Source organism: Mesoplodon mirus, assembly GCF_964341445.2.
Source record: "Mesoplodon mirus genome assembly, chromosome: 3".
NCBI lineage: Eukaryota > Metazoa > Chordata > Mammalia > Artiodactyla > Ziphiidae > Mesoplodon > Mesoplodon mirus.
In genome coordinates this window covers 127,806,978-127,820,977 of record NC_138978.1, presented here as the reverse complement: position 1 = coordinate 127,820,977, position 14,000 = coordinate 127,806,978, and the positions used below count along the sequence as shown (strand labels likewise).

Below are 14,000 nucleotides of genomic sequence, written 5' to 3'. Positions count from 1 at the left end.
TGTTAACTTGTTTTAATTAGAGAACTTGGAGACTGCCTTGCCTTAAATTTCTCTCAGAAACAATGCATGTTGACAGTAATTCTTCCAGCAAAGAGTCAGGGAGAGCCAGCATCTGGTTTTAAATACTGTTAGCACAATGGAATAAAGGCCCTGGTGAATGTATACAGACCTTCGTTGTTTACACAATCTAAAGCGGCCTTTGGGATGGATTTTTTTTCCTTCTCTTTTGGTGACTAATCAAGAAACAGATATTTTCTGAGAAAAGCATCTTGGTTTTGGACAATGATTTTCCAATTTGCAAAGGCCTCAAAGGCTATTTGGCAAGTAAAGCTCAGCTCTGGGTTGTCTGTGAAATTACTGATTGTCTTTGTGGTTTTCCACGTTTTTGTACTAATGTTCTTTCTTAGTCCAATGTCTTTCTCCTTTTTTGGTCTGCAAATTGCACTCTCTGCCTCATGATCTAGCAGAACGTTTGTTCCCAGATAATGTCAAGGAAAATGGCCAGAAAGTAAACATCACAAGTACAACAGCTTAGAGGTAAAAAATGTATTACATTTTTCTTAACATGGCCCAGATGAAAAACAATGTCAAGATGCCTCAAATTTACTTTGGCTCAAAATCCTTATCTTCCTAGAATATAGCAGCAAAAAAACAAAACAAAACAAAAAAACCAAATCATGAGCTCAGGTTACAATCAGAGGAAAGTTAGATTCCCAGCTCACACTTAGTCTGGTTCAAGATCCTATAGATGCTACAGCCCTATGACCTCTTCACCAACAGGCACCAAACTTCCATCTCTGCTACTAGTCTTTAAAGCCACATAGACCGTGTCTGATGCTTTTGTCACCACGAGGGCACTTTTTTTGCTGCTGATACTACTGCAGCTGCCACCATCACTCTAAGGAGCCATTTCTGCCACAAACAGAAAGATTTTCCTCTAAAGACAGCAGCTCTTTCAGCCCCAACACAAATGCTTCTTTTATTCACCTGTGAGTACAATGTTTCTTTCCTTCATCAGTTAAAGAATATAACTAAATCCACTTTTGCAGGGATACACCCTCGCCTCCCTGTCTCACTCAGCATATTCTTTAATGCCCTTGAACCAGCAACCTGAACTTGTTTGTCTTCCAGCGTTCTCATACCCAAGGCACTTTCTCCTTCTCCACACCTGGTAGTGAGGTAAGCCTCACCTTCCCTTTCTTTCTTGGTGAACTCTTAAGACCCTGATGTATTTATTTGTCTTTTTAGGTGGACTGAGAAATCACACAAAAACAAGACTTTGATGTTCTGCTCTGATGTCTAAGAGTTCCTATGCTATGTGAGTAGATCAGACCCTGACTATACTATTCTGGAAGGTCTGTCACCTCACTAGATTTAGAAACCCCAGTATATAGGAGAGAGATCTAGAATGTGGATTCTAATGAGAAATTTACTATTCCTGACTCAGTTTCCCCTTTAAATTGAATATAAACTTTAAAAAAAATGTAGGCAAAGCTTGCTTTGGGAACTTCTTGTCTCCTTTTTGGATCTTTTGCTCAACTCCTGCTGTCCAATGTTTCTTTTAAATGATGCCAAACATTTGGATAGTTAGCTGGATTTTTCAGTTTTGCACCCAGATGTTTGGAATCCTGTGGACATTGTCAAAGATTTGTTTATTATCATCCAGCTTGTAATCACACTGTGTCTGCATAATCTTCATCTTCCAGATGAAAACTGAAAAAGCCAGTCAGTCATCCAGATGTCTCCAAATATCTGTGTGTTCATCATTGCCAAAGAACATCTGGATGGCTGCAATTTTTTTTAAAGTTTTTATTCGAGTCTTTGGCACAGACACAGTCTTGGGTTTAGTTGCTCTGGATACAGCACAATAAATAGCCTTAATGGGATGGGTAGATATTTAGCAGGGAGATATTCACAATGTTCCTGTGGTTAAAATGCCAGTCACTGGTCTGTACAACTGGAACATCATCTCCATCTGAGAAAATGTTCAAAGGAAGTAACACAGTGACCCTCAGTGCTCTCTCCAGAGGCCCAGCAGGATCAGGGGAGTTAGAAAGTGTGTGCCATCTGCATTTGTGTGGAGAGAACCTCCAAGGCTAGAGATGCAACTCAGAGAAAAAGAAAGATGAATGAACCTCAGCACAATTTATAGCTCAAAATATAAAGTTGGGAAATAACCATCAGTCATAAATATAACCAGATATCTAAATAAATCTTGGGAAATTTTTTTACCTCTTTGAGGCAACTGTAAAATGAAAGAGCTGGATTAGATGATTATTAAATTCTCTTCCATCTCTGGCAGTTGATTATTCTAGAAAACCTCTGTGCCCATTGCACAGAGGAGGTGAGAATACAGAAGCAGAATGGCATGGCAGTTAAGCTTGCAACCTTCAGTCAGAAAGATTCAGTTCACAGCCTGGCTCTGCCCCTCACCTGCTCCATGAACCCAGGAAAACTAGCCTCTTGAGCCTTGCTTTTCTTGCCTTTACAAATGTAATGATTTGGAGCATTGATGTAAGGATTAAATGAGACAACATATTTAGAAAGAGCTTACATAGTGCCTGATGTACCACAAAGCTCTAAAAAAAAAACTCAATGCAGACTTAAGATTCATCTTTTAATTAATGTCTGGAGTGAATCCGGAATTCAGAAGAGAGAACGGCTGGATTTAGAAAGATGGGAGTCACACAGAAAAGAGGAAAAAATGGTAGAAAGTTAGGACCAGAGATGTGAGATCAGAACCTAAGATACTCCAGTATGAAAGGTAGGGTGGAGATGGATCAGCTTGTGAGGCGGAGGGAAACCAGAGGGTGTGGTGTCCTAAAAATCCAGAGAAAAGAGAGTTTTCAAGAAAGAGGGGGTGATTTGCGGGGTCACATACTGCTAATTGGTCAATGAGGTGAGACAGAGAAGCGTGTGTTAGAGTTGGCATAAGGGAAGTCGTTCTCGTTTACATTCCTTCAGAAGCGAACCCAGAAACAAAGATTCAAGCGGAAGTAGTTTACGAGGTGAAGGTAGGGAAGTGGGGAAGTGAGACAAGGGAGGAACGAGAGCCAGCTGCTGGTGTGGGCTGCTGATGATTAATACGCCAGGGGAAACTCCAGAAGCCACTGTAAAACACACTCCTCAGAGGGTTACTCCACAGGAGGGGAACTATTTAATGTCAAACCCCGTCAATCATTGTTTGAGTCCTGCTCCAGCGTTGAGGAGAGAGCATTGATTTGCTGGCATTTCTGGTTTTCTGTGTAGAGGCGATTTGGACTACGGTAGCAAGAAAGGAGCCTTGGGTAAAGAAGTGCAGGTGCTGTTTGGAGGTGGAGCTTGCAGGCCCTGGAGTCGTAAGAATGTGGAGGAAAGGCAATGTCGGTGGAGTGACGGGACAGAAACCAGACGAAAATGGGCTGAAGAGTGAAGCAAAATGATGAGATGGAATGGTATGTGCTGACAATTGTTTGAGAAGGTTAAGTTATGCAGATGAGAAAATAGATGGGCAGTTAGTCATTGTGAGATAGGGTTTCAAGGGGAGGTGTTTCCCTAGAGTATATCTTCATGGTGATTGAAATGACCCCACAGAAAGGGAGAGACTAATAATGAAAGAGAACTGGAGTGAAGCCCTTGAAAAGGGCAGAAGGGACCAGGGTCTTGTGCACACATAGTGGCATTTAGTTTAATAGATATGGCTTTTCAATTCTCTTGGATGCAAAGGAGAAGTTGGGTGCAAGTAGATGCATTGACATACAGTTTCTGTTGTTCTTTTTATCTTTTTGTTTTTTCTTTTGTTTTTGAACTATAGCTGACCTACAACATAGTTAATTCCTGTCATACAATATAGTGATTCCGTATTTTTATATATTTCAAAATGATCACCACAATAAGTCTAGTTACAATATGTCACCATACAAAGATATTACATAGTTGTTAATTATATTCCCCACACTGTACATTTCATACTCATGACATTTATTTTGCAACTGGAAATTTGTACCCCTTAATCTCCTTCACCTATTTCTCTTCTACCCTCCACCCTCATCCCCTCTGGCAACCAACTGTTTGTTCTCTGTATCTATAACTCTGTTTCTGGTTTGTTATATTTGTTCATTTGTTTTTTTAGATTCTACATATGGGTGAAGTCATACAATATTTGTCTTTCTCTCGTCTGAATGATTACATTTAGTATAATAACCTCTAGGTCTATCTACATTGTCACAAATGGCAAGATTTCATTCTTTTTTATGGCTGAGTAATATTGCACTGTGTGTATATGTGAGTATATATATATATATATATATATATATATATATATATATATATATGTAAAATTATATATATATATACCATATCTTCTTTATACATGATGAGCACTTAGGTTGCTTCCATACCTTAGCTATTGTAAATAATGATGCAGTGACTATAGGAGTGTATATGCCTTTTCTGATTAGTGTTTTCATTTTCTTTAGACAAATACCCAGGAGTGGAATTTCTGGATCATTATGGTTGTTCTCTTTTTAAATTATTGAGGATCTCCATACTGTTTTTCATAGTGGCTGCACAAATTTACATTCCCACCAACAGTTCGTGAAGTTTCCTTTCTCTCCACATCCTTGCCAACATTTGTTATTTGCATTCTTTTTGATGATAGCCATTCTGACAGGTGTGAGGTGATATCTCATTGTGGTTTTGATTTGCATTTCCCTGATGAATAGTGATATTGAGCATCTTTTCATGTGCCTGTTGGCCATCTGCATTTCCCCTTTGGAAAAATGTCTCTTCAGTTCTTCCCATTTTTAATCATGTTGTTTGTTATTTTCATGTTGAGTTGCATGAGCTGTTTATATATATATGTTTGATATTAAGCTCTTATCGATCATATAATTTGCAAATATCTTCTCTCATTCAGTAAGTTGTCTTTTTATTTTGTCAATGGTTTCTTTTGCTGTGCCAAAGCTTTTAAGTTTAATTAGGCCCCATTTGTTTATTTTTTGCTTTTATTCCTTTTGCTTTAGGAGACGGAGCCAAAAAAACATCACTAAGACTGATGTCAAAATTTTCCTTGCTGTGCAAAAGCATTTTAGTTTGATGTTGTTACATTTTTGCTTTTGTTTCCCTTGCCTGAGGAGACATATCCAAAAAAACATTACTAAGATCAATGTCAAAGAACATACTACCTACGTTTTCTTCTAGAAATTTTATGGTTTCAGGTTTTACGTTTAAGCCTTTACTACATTTTTAGTTTATTTCTGTATATGGTGTGAGAGAGTAGTCCAGTTTGATTCTTTTGCCTGTAGCTGTCCATCTTTCCTAATGCCATTTATTGAAGAGGCTCTCTTTCCCCATTGAATATTCCTGCTTCCTTTGTCATGGATTAATTGACCATGTAAGTATGGGTTCATTTCTGGGCTCCCTATTTTGCTCCATTGATCCATACTGTTTTGATTACTGTAGCTTTGTGGTATAGTTTGAAATCAAGGAACATGATTTATTCTTTCTCAAGATTATTTTGGCTATTCAGAGTCTTTTGTGTTTCCATGCAAACTTTAGAATTATAGTTTCCAGTGCTATGAAAGATGCCATTGGTATTTTGACAGAGATTGCATTGAATCTGTAGATTGCCTTGGGTGGTATGGTCACTTTAACAACATTAATTCTTCCAGTCCATGAACATGGTATGCCTTTCTGTCTGTTTGTATTGTCTTCAATTTCTTTCATTAATGTCTTATAGTTTTCAAAGTACTGATCTTTTACTTCCTTAGCTAGATTTATTCCTAGGTATTTAATTCTAATTAATATGATTGTAAATGGGATTATTTTCTTAAGTTCTCTTTCTGATAGCTCATTGTTAGTGTATAGAATTGCGACATATTTCTGTATATTAATATTGTATCCTGCAATTTTACTGAATTCATTGGTGAGTTCTACCATTTTTGTTGTTAGTGTTTTTAGGACTTTTATGTGTAGTGTCATGTCATCTGCAAACAGTGATAATTTTACTTTTAATTTCTTATTTGGATTCCTTTTATTACCTTTTCTTGTCCGATTACTGTAACTAAGACTTCCACTGTTATGTTGCATAGAAGTGGCAAGTGTGGGATGGAGAGGCAATGTTGCAGTTGGCCATATCTGCACCCTGGGTTTGATTACCAACTTTTATTTGCCTGCATGGTATTTCATCTGTTAAATTGGGCTAACAATACTGACTTTACAGGGTTTATACAAAATGTTTGATAAAATAGTGATAAAATCTGATGAAATGAGAAACACCTAACCCAGTACATGATTCATTATTATGATTCATAAGATACACTGCAGAAATCCTTGTAACGCACCCATGTCAAGAGCTTAGTAAACTGAACCAACTAAGTTATACCACTGATAACTAACTTTCTATTCCATCTTTATAAAGTCTTTTTTTTTAACATATATGTTTTCACTGACTTCTCATAAGAACCTTATGAAACAGGAAGTGTTGTCTTCAATTCATATTGCTGAATGAGCTGTAGAAAAGTAAAGTGAATTGCTCAAAACAGTTTGCTAATTTAGAGCTAGGCCTTGAACCCAATCCTCTGCTGTGAAAACCTGAGGCTTTCAGCATTACCCCTCAAATCTTTGATATTTCACACGTAGGGCACCTGTCCAAACAGCCCCAATTCCAGAGAGGACCTGAGAAAACAGGTGAGCTTTCCTAAAGTTTGCCTTGAGGACCTAAGGGAAACGTCTCATTCTACTCTTAGTAACACCCAGTTCAGCTGTACATGTTAAAGTGCAGCTATATGAGATGTTTTATCAGGTGTCATTTGTACTCCTAGTAAGAAAAACTTTCCAGTGAACATACTTAAGGTACTACTATTTGTTCTCTTATTAATGGAAACTAAGCAGCAACTTTACCCTGCGGCAGTGTTGTCACTTGGATCATTTATGTCTTGTTTTTCGACTAAAAGTAAATTCACAAGCAACTGAGAAAAAAGAAAGACTGCTTTCACACAAAAAATTACCATCTTAGAAAGAGAGCTAAAACTGAAAGTGTATAGGCATGGCAGGAGAGAATTCTTGGTCTTTTGGACGTTATCTCTGCTTTTTTAGCTAGAAGATAAATCCAAACTGTAGCCTTCACTTTGCTTGAGGGGGAGGGGTGGAGGAGAAATAGGTCAAAAGGAAAACTGTCTTTCACCAATCTCAATGTTTGTTGGAATAATATATAGCTGTTTCTATGAAACACAAAAAAGGCTTTTGAGATTTTGAAAGTGATTACATTGACACTAAGGTCAGTTTGGGGAGTGTTAATGTTAAGTCTTCCAAATAATGAATTGGGCTATCTTTTAAACACAGTTTTTTTTTATTTCTAGGAATTTATCCTTTTCCTTTAAGTTATCTAATTCGTTGATTTATAGTTATTCATAGAAGTCCCTTACAACTCTTTTTGTTTCTGTAAGATCTGTGGTAATTCCACTTTCATTCTTGGTTTTAGTAATTTGAATCTTTTCTCATTTTTTCTTTGTCAGGCTGGCTAAAAGTTTATCAATTTTGTTGATCTTGTCAGAGAAGAAACTTATAGTTTATGGACTTTTTCTGTTGCTTTCTATTCTCTATTCCATTTATTTCATCTCTAAAATCTTTATTATTTCTTTTCTTCTGTTTGCTTTGAGTTCAGTTTGCTCTTCTTTTTCTAGTGTCTTAAGGTAAAACATAGGTTATTGATCTGAGATCTTATTTTTTATCATAGGCGTTCTCAGCCCTAAATTTCCATCTAAACTCTACTTTAGCTGCATTCACAAGTTTTGGTATGTTTTATTTTCATTTTCATCATCTAAAAATGTTTTCTCATTTCCATTGTGATTTGTCCTTTGACTCATTGATTACTTAGGAATATTTTGTTTAATTATGCATATTTTTGAATTTCCCAAATTTCCTTCTGTTACTGATTTCTAATTGTATTTCCTTGGGGATAGAGAACATACTTTGTATGATTTCAGTCTTTTTATGTTGATTGAGACTTGTTTTATGATCTAATATATATTAGGTGTTGGAGCATATGTATATATATTCTGGAAAATGTTCCATGTGTACTTGAGAAGGATGTATATTCTGCTGCTGTTGGGTAGAGTATTCTATAGATGTCTGTCAGGTCTAGTTGGTTAATAGTGTTATTCTGTAGTGTTCTGTAGTGTTGTTCTTCTATTTCTTTGTTAATTTTCTATCCATTTGTTCTATCCATTGTTGGAAGTAGGACATTGATATCTCAAATTATTATCGTTGAATTGTCAAATCTGCCTTCAAGTCTGTCAGTTTTACTTTATGTATTTTCAGTCTGTTATTAGGTGCTACAAGCCTTGATTAATGTTTAACGTTCTAAAAAAGTTGACTCTGACAATTTTTGCCAGTTTTCTCATTGCTTTCATGGAAGGGAGCATTTTCAGAGGTCTTTATTCCACCATTTTTTTTTGCTGACATCACTCTGAGATAATAGGTTTTGCTGATGGATTTCATGTTGTTTGCGAGAAAAAGAGAGGAAGCAAGGATTTGGGGCCTGAACATTTATTAATATGACATTACCATTTTTTTAATATGGGGAACTAGGAAGATCAGATTTTAAAGGGGGAGGGTCAGGAGTTTAGTTTTGGGCATATTTTCTTTGTCCATTAGCCGTACAAAAAGAGGTGCCAAATAAGCAGTCAATTTACAAGTCTGGAGCTCAGGCTAGAACTCCAGGCTGCAGGTGTAAAATTGTAGGCAAAGACCAGAAGTCTCTGTCTCTCCAGGCACTTATGTTTCCTCTTAAGATCCCTCAGGACTAGGAAAACTGTGCTACATACTGTCCCTCAAACATACCAAACACTGTTCTACTCTTTTGCTTTTGCTTGATCATTCTTCCTGCCTAACAGACTTTCTTGCTCCTTGTTTAAAATTGACCCTTTTTAAAAAAAAAACAGTTGGAGTGCTCTATATCACAAGCCTTTCTCATTAATGGAACCTTCAGCTACATGCTTCCCCTCTACATTACTCATTGCCAGAGCACCTTCATTCAGCACACTTTTTACCATGAATACATTTGTCTTCTATAACATTTATCACCTTGACCATACTGTAGTTATTTTTTACATATCTGATATCTTCTCTCATTGAACTCAGATCCTTGAGGCCAGGACTCTTGAAATCTATTCATCTTTATATTTCCAGATCCCAGCATGGTGTTTAGCATATAGAAGGTACTCAATAAATATTTCTGAATGACTGTGGGTATACTATGTGTTGGCTTCTATGTTAAGCAATCTTCCATTTTAACAAAGTATAATGGATCCAAAACTGAATTCATTATTGACTTTCAACAAATCTGAGCATGTGGCACTGCCGTTTGCTTATTACTAATGCTTGATACTCCTGTACCCTCTTTCACCAGTCTCTCTCCTACCTCCACCCACTCTGTCTAGGCAATATTAAGTCTTTTCAATTCTTCATCATAAACCTTTCTTCAATCCTCCTACTGCTATCCCCACTGCCACTCCTTTTTTCTAGACTATCATTTCATCCAGGTTACTTTCTTTACATCCAGTCTCTGGTTATATCCAGGGACTTCCCTTTCTCCCCTCCAATCTCTCCACTCTGAAGCTTGCATTATATATCTGATGTGAGAACTGTATTCTGATCCCTACTGCATGATACTCTTTAATGATCCCCATAGTCTCCAGTTAAAATCCAAATTCCTTAATATGGTGTCAAAGATAATTCTCATCTCCATTCTCATCTATCACCCCTTCATCCTACTGAACTATTTGCATTTGCCAAGGGCATTATGCCTTCCCCTGCTACCAGGTTTTGCATATACTGAAAAAACAAAACAAAACAAGCAAACAAAAAGGAAATAATTGACTCCTCTTTACCTAGGTAAGGCTTACTCTTTTCCTGTGTCTCATCTTAGATGTCAGTTCCTCTAGGAAGTCCTTCCATGTTCACTCAAAACTGAGTTAGGAACTTTGTCTATCTGTTTCCACAGCACCTACTGCTTAAGCCTTGGTAGCACTCATCACACTACATTGGAATTGCTTGGATTGTGTTTTTCTTGTGGTGTGGTGGTTATCATATATATATAATTTCCTGATACCAAGCAGGTGCATAGGAAGCACTGATTGTTTCATGAAAAAATATTTATGGAATTTAATTACTCTGCAAATACTAAGGGCTAACTATAGTTTTCATTAGCAGCCTTAACTCTCAGTCCTCCTTCATAGAGTTTTCCTTCTGCTGAGAATGAAGACCAGATAAGAAAGAAAATGTATGAATATCCACAAATGTGCACATTTAGACATGGGAAGAACTTTGGTAGATCCTATCAAGGCAACACTCTCATTTTACAAATGTGAAAGCTAAAGCCTTAAAAGCTTCAGTGACTTATCTAGGGCCAAAGTGGTGATATTTAGCAGAACAGAGATGGAAATATCAATCTCCTAACCCCTCCTATCACTGTCTGCCCATGCAGCTGTACGACTTCTGGAAGGTCATAGGAACACTAGTCATCAGGGCTGACTAATGAAGTCTGCCCACTGACTCACCGTTGAGTCACAAGACCTTGGATGACTTGGGAGGACTGGAAAACTGATTGTGTCTTTTCTTGTAGGTAATCATTTCTCCTCTGGCGAGACAATGCTGGCACCTCCACTAAGGCACCCTGCTGAGCTAAGTTTGAGGAAGCACAGAGCCCCAAGTGCTCACCATCATCCCTGCAGATGAGGATATGTTTGCATCAACCTCGGAGTTTTTCCAAGGCTTTGCACTTTCTTCTATGACTTACAACAGAGCAGATATACCATACTTTGTATGAAAATTGGATTATTTAAAAGAGATTTTTGGAAAAGAAAGCCGATTTTCAGGAATTCTATGTAACCTAGAAGATTGTTTTTCATAAAACTCTGTAGTACCTTGCTTAGTAAATAAAAGCAGTGGTTGGGCCAGAAGTCTTGTAATCTTTTTTCCATCTCTGAGATTTTGTGAGAATATTGTTAGCATAAGTAATCACATAGCAATTTCTCTGCTTTTAGTGAGCCTGGATTCTTGCTGGCATACTTGGAAGGAAGGAAGACCAGGATAAGTTGGGTGTGTCCTGTCTGCCAGGTACCTCATGTGCATTAATATAATTCTCCTGATATTACCATGAGGTGTGCACTGCACTTTACAGATGAAGCTGCTGAGATTCAGAGATAATTTATGGCTTCACCAAGGTGAAGCTACTGGTCCTTTACCACACTTTGAGTATCAAGGATCTGGGTCATTGTTGACCTTGACAAGAAGTCAAGTTCCACTGGAGTGGTGGAGAATGAAAGTCATATTGGATGGGGTTGGAGAGAGAATGGGAGTTTAGGGTGTAAAGACTGAAAATGTAGACAATTCTCAAAGACTCAAAAGGTCTCACTCTCTTTCTTTTCTCTCTCTGTCTCCCCCCCCACCCCACTTTCCCTTTCCGTCTCCCTCTCCCCTCTCCCCTCTTTCTTTCCACATTAGTGTGCACTTGCCTCTACGTGTGCCTGCACAAATTCATCCTCCTAGTCATAGTCCCATGAGATGATTGCTATGATTCTTGAGGAAATATCAGATTTGCCCTGCAAAGCTCCAGTGGACCAGTCCCTGGGCCATATCCTGGAGTGACCTTGGCATTAGAAAGGCAGAGTATATGACCTTCAAGCTGCCATGACCTTTTTGTGTTTGCCACATTGGTGAAGGCATCACAGGGCCACTCAGCAGACTGCTAATCATGATATTCCTTTCCAGAGACCCTCTGAGCTCAGTTATTTTTGTTACGGGATATTTTGTGGAAAGTGCTATGTATAAATATGATATGTTTAAATTATATATTGCTTATTACAAGATATCTTAATGGGCTTTTTTTCTTTTAAAGCACATTCTACTACTCACATGTCTCCAGCGTTACCAGGACTCTGGTGTCAGGCTGCCTAGGTTCAAAATCCAGCTCTAACATTTATTCACTGTGTAACCTTGAGCAAATTACTTAATTCCCTAACATTTTTGTTGCCTCACCCACAAGGGTTAAAAGCACTCAAAAGTTTGTTAAGATGATTTTAAGAAGGTAATAAATATAAATACTTAGCATAGGACTTGGCAAAGAAAAAAAGCTATCATTTTTATCTATTTTATGTCTATACATAATTTAATATGTAAGGCATGAAATAGTCAATGCAGAGAACTGGATTTCTATTAACTATCAAATTAGGTTGACTTTATAGTGGTTCTATGGAATGATCAAAAAGGAGATGTTAATGATGAATAAAATATCATCTTTAGCCTCAAAAGAGCAAACATAAAAATTTGCTATAAAAATAGCAAACATAAACATGTATGATAACCAAAACACTACTAAATAGCAAATTAATTTCTAACATTGCTTTATGTATTTATTTATTTTTTCTGGCATCCAGAGTCAAGTTCCCACCCTGTCCCTTCTTTCTACCTCAGAATCATAGAACTTCAAAGACAAATGATCTTAGAGACCAACTTGTCTGACTACTTCTGTATAAACATGGTATCAGTGTTCATAAATTTGGACAACTCACAGAAATTTACATTGTCCATAAATAAGTGAAAGAATAAGAGTTTAAATATAGGTCTCTGTATTCACAATAGCCAAGACATGGAAGCAACCTAAATGTCCATCAACAGATGAATGGATAAAGAAGATGTGGTATGTGTATATATATATATATATATATATATATATATATATATATATATATATATATATACACACACACACACACACACACACATACACACACACACACACAATGGAAATGCCACTCAGTCTTAAAAAAGAATGAAATAATACCATTTGCAGCAACATGGATGGACCTAGAGATTATCATACTAAGTGATGTAAGTCAGACAGAGAAAGACAAATACCATATGATATCTCTTACACATGGAATCTAAAATATGACACAAATGAACTTATCTATGAAACAGACTCACAGACATAGAGAACAGACTTGTGGTTGCCAAGGGGGAGGGGGTGGGGGAGGGATGAATTGGGAGTTTGGGATTAGCAGATGCAAACTATTGTATATAGAATAGATAAACAGCAAGGTCTTACTGTATAACACAGGGAACTATATTCAATATCATGTGATGAACCATAATGGAAAAGAATATGAAAAAGAGTGTATATATATATGTGTAACTGAATCACTTTGCTGTACTGCAGAAATAAACGCAACACTGTAAATCAACTATACTTGAATAAAATAAATTCTAAAAAAAATAAGTCTCCAGATTCTTTAACAAATGTTCTGGGATCAGATGCGTGAACAGATTAGCAGAGGAAATATTTAGGGTTAATTAATTCAAAATATTTTTGCAGCAGCAGCCTGGGATGTGAAGGGGCAGCCTAAACTCCACAAGTAGGAACACGCATAGAAGATATGCTGGCAGGAGTGCCACTTCTCAGCATGTGACCTCCTCGTCCTCACCCACATTTTGCCCATCCCTGGTGATTCTGACCTGATGCCCTGCTTGCACTCCAAGCTCTCTGGTTCCTCATTCTTATTTACAAAACATCTCCCCCCTTCAACAAGTGTTTGTGTGGACTGGCTCTGTGCTGCCTTAGCATGGTTTAATAATTCTTTCCAAGGTACTGCCCCCATGGGGACTGTGGTGGGGTGTCCATAGTCCTACATTTTCTGACCTAACCTTTTTTGAGTCTCGGCACATTTGACTCACTTAAACCTGTTAAAGACTAACTTATCCAGATAAAAATCATCAAACAGGATCAATGAAGAATTACTATCCATTAGGGTTCATTTGAATATCTATCTTTTTTTTTTTTTCTGCAAAAAGCTTTATTGTTTCCATGTGGTCCACGTCTTGGGAGAGGGCGCCAGGATGGTTAAAAAGCTGCCTAGTGGCTGCAGAGCGGGGCTTCAGGCAGAAGCTCTGACGCCAGAGGGGCTCCTCAGAGGCCGCTGGACTTCAGAGACTCCTGTTCGTGCTCGAGGGTGAGACTT

General features: G+C 37.5%; 1 long non-coding RNA gene across 1 annotated transcript; it reads left to right on the top strand.

The window, feature by feature from the left end:
- The first annotated feature begins 302 nt into the window (after positions 1-302).
- Positions 303-11,066, top strand: LOC309801465. The gene is made up of 4 exons (XR_014293596.1): positions 303-989; positions 1,249-1,318; positions 3,250-3,434; positions 10,607-11,066. It is a non-coding gene; the product is annotated as an uncharacterized lncRNA (long non-coding RNA).
- The last annotated feature ends 2,934 nt before the right edge of the window (positions 11,067-14,000 follow it).